The sequence below is a fragment of the Pyrus communis genome, chromosome 4 (assembly GCF_963583255.1).
Source record: "Pyrus communis chromosome 4, drPyrComm1.1, whole genome shotgun sequence".
NCBI classification, from domain to species: Eukaryota; Viridiplantae; Streptophyta; class Magnoliopsida; order Rosales; family Rosaceae; genus Pyrus; species Pyrus communis.
This window is the reverse complement of record NC_084806.1, coordinates 11,749,499-11,756,334: the sequence shown is the minus strand read 5'-3', so window position 1 is coordinate 11,756,334 and position 6,836 is coordinate 11,749,499. Positions and strand designations below refer to the sequence as shown.

The following is a 6,836-nucleotide window of genomic DNA, read 5'->3' as shown; positions in this document are numbered from 1 at the left end:
TCAAACGCTAGTGGTCATCATTTCTCCATCTTCAGATGGCTGAACATCATCTGAGTGAAAGCTGCCTTTGCAAGAGAGTTTACAAGCGAGAGAAAATTGCAGTTCCCAGAGGACTTGAAAATTCACCCGCTTGGCAAGCCAACCAATTGGCCAGGAGAAGGATGCAAATCCAAAACAGGCAGACCATTGCTTCCAATCCAACCTTTCCCCATCGGAAAATTTATTCCAAAATCAAGGCTGTCGTTGCCTTGTCATCTTCTCCGAAGATCTTTTCACCCTTGAATTGCATAATCAAGAGGACCCCAATCTGGTACAGGGATTGAGGTAAGAGGTTCCTCCACATGATGCTAGTGATGAGAGGCTCAGTCCTGCCCACTGGTGGCTTTTCCATGGGTTCTTTTGTGGGCTTTTCTCCGGCAATAGCTAGATATCTCAGTGTGACCATAATCAAGTTTACCAACAAGAAGTGCGCTGCTGTTAACGGGATTCTCCTGCCGAAATGGCTGCCATAAAGTTGATTCCAACAGCTGCAGTATTTATAGTGAGCTGGAATTGGATGAACGTCTGGATGTTATTGTACACACATCTTCCCCACCTCAAAAATGTGACCAGCGATGCAAAATTATCATCCATGATCACAACACCAGAGCTATCCTTAGCAACTTCTGTGCCTTGTATTCGCATAGAAATTCCGATATCAGCTTTTATCAATGCTGGTGCATCATTTGTGCCATCACCTGTCACTGCAACCACATGACTTCCTTCTTTCAAGCATTGCACCATGAGAAGCTTATCAGATGAAGAGGACCTTGCCATTACACAGATTTCCTCAACCTTCTCCCTCCTCACTTGAGGTGTGTAATTGAGAAATTGCACGTCTTCTATCACTGCTCCACTTGACATATCCTCATGAGCCTTGAGAATCCCACATTCAGTGGCTATGGCTTTTGCAGTGAAAACATCGTCACCAGTGATCATTTTGATCTTCACTCCTGCATTCCAAAAGTCTTGAACTGCCATCTTCACTCCTGGACGACATAAATCTTTAAGACCCACAAGTCCTAACAGGGTAGATCCCTCTTCTTTTAGCACAACTTTGTATCCTTGATCATCCATTTGCTCCTCAGCTGGAAGTTCTTTACTAGCAAAAGCAATGCACCGGAGCCTGCTAGTTGCCATACCTTCAATAATCTGCTCAACAGTCATTATATGATTGTCATCCATATCCTCAATGTTGGAAGGTTAACCCAAATTTCAGTTACAAGGAAGAGTCATAAATCAGGGATAAGAAAGGATAGAAGTTCTAGAGTTGTGATGTTTGGAATTTCTGGAGTTAATCATGATTTCTCTACATGTTTCAATGTTCAAAGAACCTTATAATTACCTAAATAAATGATGATGCATTGTAGTGGCTATAAAAGCCATGTAGTGTAATGAGTTTTGAGTGTGAGAAAAAGAAATCAGAAATTAGAAGAGTCTTTTCAAGTTTTAAAAACCTCTCCGCTCTCCTACATTTCTCTATCCCTCTTCCTTCTACACTCAACATGTCTAGAGGCATTGTAGTAACTTGTGCACATTGCTAGTATCATCTTTGCAGCTCATTTCCAATGCACCTGCATTTTATTGCCTGCGTGCCTTTCCACCAAAACCCCACTTCGTTTCTTTTGCGAATTTAAAGCCTCAACATCGAGAATGCTACAGCTCGTCTTCACTTGCTGCATATCCATCTTCATCTAATGAATGGCCCATGTAAGGATAGCCTTGTCTATTGGACTGCCTGAGATCTCAATTTCTAGATCCGAGATAGGCCGGTATACATAACCAGTTGTATGGAATAAGCCCCTTCTTCCAAAAGTTCTTTGCCTAACCAAAACTTGGTCACCTTCATTTCATTCATGGTGAGAGTGCCTGTTTTGTGAGTACAAATGACGGGTTGCAGAGCCCATCGTCTCACAAGTAGAGAGTTTCCTCACCAGTGGCTTATCAGCCATCATTCGCTTCACGGAATAAGAAAGAGTGAGGGTCACGGCTAGTGGCAAACCTTCTGGATAGCTACCTCGTATGATTTTTACCACCTGCAAAAGTAGAGATAAAAATACTTGAAAATACTTACAAGAGCACAATATGTGGTTGGCTCTAGCTAGGTTTTCTATAGGGATTGAATGAATAATTTGTATTTAATCTAATTCTTAATTAACTATTGTCTCTCAATACTACAGTCTAATGATATTCTTTTTCATTTAGAAGTGAGAGGTCTTATGTTCGAATCTCGTGGAGGGCGAATTCAATATCAAATTAGGTTACCCATTGTATGGCTTAACCGAACTTCTCATCCCCTTAGTATAAAAATATCGATGTACTAAAAAAAAATCTAAATTAACTATTTGAAAATTTTTATTTCAACTCATATAACCTCTTTCTACTCCCAACTTAAACATTTTTTTAGTATAACGATATATTTTACACTAAAGGGATGAGGTAGTTCGGATGAGGTAGTTCAGCTAAGCCACACAATTACTATTAAGTGCAAGATACAATTAACAATAAAAATAAGATTTAACAATAAACATACATCTAATAATCAAACCCTAACAAAAAATGACACCATTCGGTACAAATTATGTTATTAAAAAATTGATCAGCAATACAATTTTTATGTTTATGTTCATGCTTCTTTCTCTTACACCAAAAATGACAATATCCAAATGAACAAGAAGTTTTCTCACCAAATAGAGTTGCTCTCAACTAGATTTTCTATCTTCCTTCAAAGTGCTTCTCATGTAATTACTTCTGAGTTTTTTTTTTTATTTTTTTATTTTTTATTTTTTTATTTTAATTTCAAACAGGTACAATTTGTTTAACTTAGTGGATCAATTCCACCGCCGAGGTATCTTTCATAGTTTTAGTCCGAATTGCATTTAATTTTTATGATTTCAAAACCTCTCATAGCATAATGGAAGAAGAACAATCTTTGCAACTTATTTCTCAAGAACTCATGATTCAAGAATAGAATGTTAGAAATGCTACTTCTCTCCTACCTCTTATTATTTAGTTACATGCTACTGCAGATTATTCCATGCCATCAAATGTCAAGTATATGTTTTCCCATCAATGAATTATTTGATTGCTTGCAGTTATTTCTTGCAAATCTATATAGTTTGCACAAAGCAACCTGGAATTTACTGAGGATAATGGAAATTCTATCAAAAACAATTGTTGGAAGGAGATAACGTATGTGGATAGAATGCTTTGATTTTGGTTTTTCATTTTTTGAAATGGGTGTAAAGATAAATTTACATATTGAATTGAGTTTGTGAGGGTAGTTTAAGTAGTAAATTTGGGTTGAAAGAGATTTAATAATTTAATTACAAATAATACGGGTGCAAAGAGTAAGCTATATGTAGCAAAATGTTATATGGGTTCAAATAAAATTTCCCTTTTTAATTTAGACGAGAGGGATTAGAATCCGCATGCAAGGGTGCAGACTCAGCTTTGTTCAATTGGCCTAAACTACATCTCGGTATCACATCGCTACAGCAATTGTGTTATAGGAATCGAACTTGCTTAAACTATTGAAACGCCTTATATACCACACATTTACAAAATAAAGACTTAAAACTATAGAGTAGTTGGGAAAAAAAACAAAGACAGAGATGGCACATTTGTCATAATGAATATAAAGGTTTATTATTTAATGTGTGGCTTAATCGAACTCTCCCTCATCTTGGTGTAAAGTATATCCTTGTATTAAAAAAATGCTTATTAATTGAATTGCCACCTGAAATTGTCATTAAGTCTCAATTTATCCCATGAAATGGTTTTTTCTCACTTTGCCCCTTGAAAATGCCGTTTTCAACACTTTTGGTCTCACTTCACCCGCATTCAGTTAAAGAAATGTTAAATTCAAGGGTATTTTGGACATTTCATTATAACACACCTCTTTGTCTTGTCTTCATCTTGCCCTTCAATGTAGTTGACTAATCTTCTTGGTGAAACAAATTAGGGTTCATGAAATAAAGGAAAGGAATTTAATGATTTATTCGGTTTGGATCTAACTTTTTTATAATGGAATGAGGTGAAGTGAGACTAAATGAGTAGAAAATAGCATGTTCAGGAGGCAAAGTGAGACAAAACTATTTTGAAAAAGTAAATTGAGACTAAATGACAGTTTGAGAAGCAATTCAATTAATAAGCCTAAATCCAAAAGAAATGCAGCATTATTTCAGACCACTTTCCATGCAAGTTCCTACCAATAATATCTAGAATTTCTATTCGTTAATGTATTATATAAATACTTTTCTTTACAAGTAACTTTTTCAAAAAGGGTAGCAGATAAGAATTATGATCTGGGCAAACTGGTCGAGAGAAGTTTGATTAAGACCAACTTGGTCAAAAAGGAGTTCGATAAGAGAGAGTTTGATCATGAGTAGTTCAATTAAGGAGAGCCTTGTTGGGGTTTTACAGCCCATGATGATTTTTCCTAAGTCTTCTTATTTCTTGTTTGTAATGCATCATTTAGTTTACAAATTTGATTTAAAAATTTGATCAATCTATTATTTTAAAAAGAAGCATTACTTCACACTTTCCTTGCAAGTTCTTAACAATAATATCTAGTTAAATTTCTATTTGTAAATATGTCATACGAATGCTTCTCTTCCCAAATAATCTTTTCAGAAATGAGCATTTTCACCGAGAATAGAATTCTCTTTTGTGTCAATGACTCGATGAGCAAAAATTAAGAACATAAAGTTGGTGGGCACACGTTTCCCTAGCACTACGACACTGCAAGAACGGATCTCAATATCATTCAGTTGATTTCCCTTTCCATCCCTTTCTTGGAAATTTTAGACAACCTTAAAAATTAAGGAGTAGGATTCTTTCTTCTTTAAATTCCTTATCTTTTCGCTCTTTTTCTATTTGAACAATTACAGCCAGACAAACATTGTGTTCATTTCTTTATAGAGACAAAGAGAAAAGTGTGAAAGAAAGAAAAGGAGGAGGAAATTTGGACAGAAAGAATACTGCTCCCAAAAGTGAAGGCATTTTCAATGTTGGCAGATTTTTCTCTCTCCAAAAGTAAAGGCATTTTCATTGTCTCTCTCTTTACAAGATTCTAATTTATGCGAGGGGATTCAGATCCGCACACAAGGGTGTAGACACTCAACTTTGTTCAACCAGTCTAAAACTATTGTTGTTATGATTAGGAATCTAATTCACACCATTATAGCAGTTGTATTATAAGAATTAGACTCGCCAAACATTGTGGAACACGTTATACATAAACCACACATTTACAAATTAAAGAATTCAAACCATAGAGTTGTTAATTGGGAAGCAAGGACACATTCCTATCAATGGATATCATTCATTTAGACCCGACCAACTACCAATGCTATGAGTTTTTGGGTTTTCAAATCTAGGTTGTTTATTTTTTTTTGGAAATTCAAGCAATCTAGTTATTTTGCTGACGGGAGAAAGAGCTTAATTTGTTTCTGTTGGCAGAGTATATATAATATGGATAATTAATGCTAAAGAGAATATCTTAAAGTGAGATTATTTGTGGAATCTTCACCTTCTCATATTTATTGCACAATGTTTTATAATATTAGAATGGGAGTTGTGCCAAAAATATAAGTGGTCGAGAGTTCATGAAAAATCCCACTTTTAAGAAAATTTCCTCAACATTTTCCTAAAATATATATACAAATATTTTTCTCACCAATAATTGAGAGAGGATATAGTCACTGTTGGGTGTAGAGCTTTCCGGATTTGGATCCTCTCCTGAGCAGAGGATCCGAATCCTGCTGACCAATGAATACGGACCGTTGGATCAAAATCCAACGGTTACAAGCAGTAAGATCCTCTAAAAGTTATAATAACTGTAATCGTTGGATTTTGATCTAACAGTCCTTGATCATTGGTCAGCATGATTCGGATCCTTTACTCAAGAGAGGATCCAAATCCGAGCTTTCCTTCCTATTTGGGGCCCACCAGGCGACTCGATGAGGACTTTTGTCAGATAGGTTGTCGAGCTTTCGTCGGGGACGATACTTCCCCCACTAACCACAGTCTGAATTCATGACACGTATTTACATGATTATGTTTTTTTAGTTCAGCAGCTAGATTTATTTTTGGAACACATTTTCTTGTAAAATGGTTTCGCTTAACGAAAACTGCGAAGCCATCTTCCAATGCAACGCATTTTCTTGTAGAGTAGGTCGTCTGTGTAAAACATCAAGTGCCCACAAGCAGAAGGTTGTTCCTCTGACTAAATGCATGGTAGCCTCGAGCCCTCTTACAAATAACATTCCCTTCCCTAATTGCTTCTGCAACTGTGTTAATTACCTGGTGGAGCCTTGGTTTCTTCTGGCCAAAGAAATCGGTCACACACTGGTGTTCGCGGTAATAATATGGGTGGCTCAAGAGTAACGCACATACTGCATGACAGGGAACTTGAATCGCTGCCATCCTTCGCCTACCAAATCCTATGTCCAGTTTTAATTTTCCTCGTGATCTGCCGCAACACATTTACAATTTAGAATAGAAGAGCCAAACACTGGAAGTGAGGATCCAGTTCTTGACATACATCACAACTTTGGTTTAAGACAACAATGCAATCATGTACATTTGTTATCTTCAACTCAGAGGTTTAAATATTTTTGTAATTGTGATTTCCGATATGATTTATGATAACCGGATTGAGATGGGAGTCCGACGGTATCATTCATATACATTACCAAATCACCATAATAACGCATGGAGCTTCCCAATCCAATCGATTTAACAAAGAACATTGACTTTTCTGGTTTATCAATATTGTATGGCCAGGATACATG

At 36.4% G+C, this 6,836-nt stretch overlaps 1 pseudogene; it reads right to left on the bottom strand.

Annotated features, from left to right (window-relative positions):
* On the bottom strand, nt 1-6,468 carry LOC137732692 (calcium-transporting ATPase 12, plasma membrane-type-like; annotated as a pseudogene).
* Between the last annotated feature and the right edge of the window lie 368 nt (nt 6,469-6,836).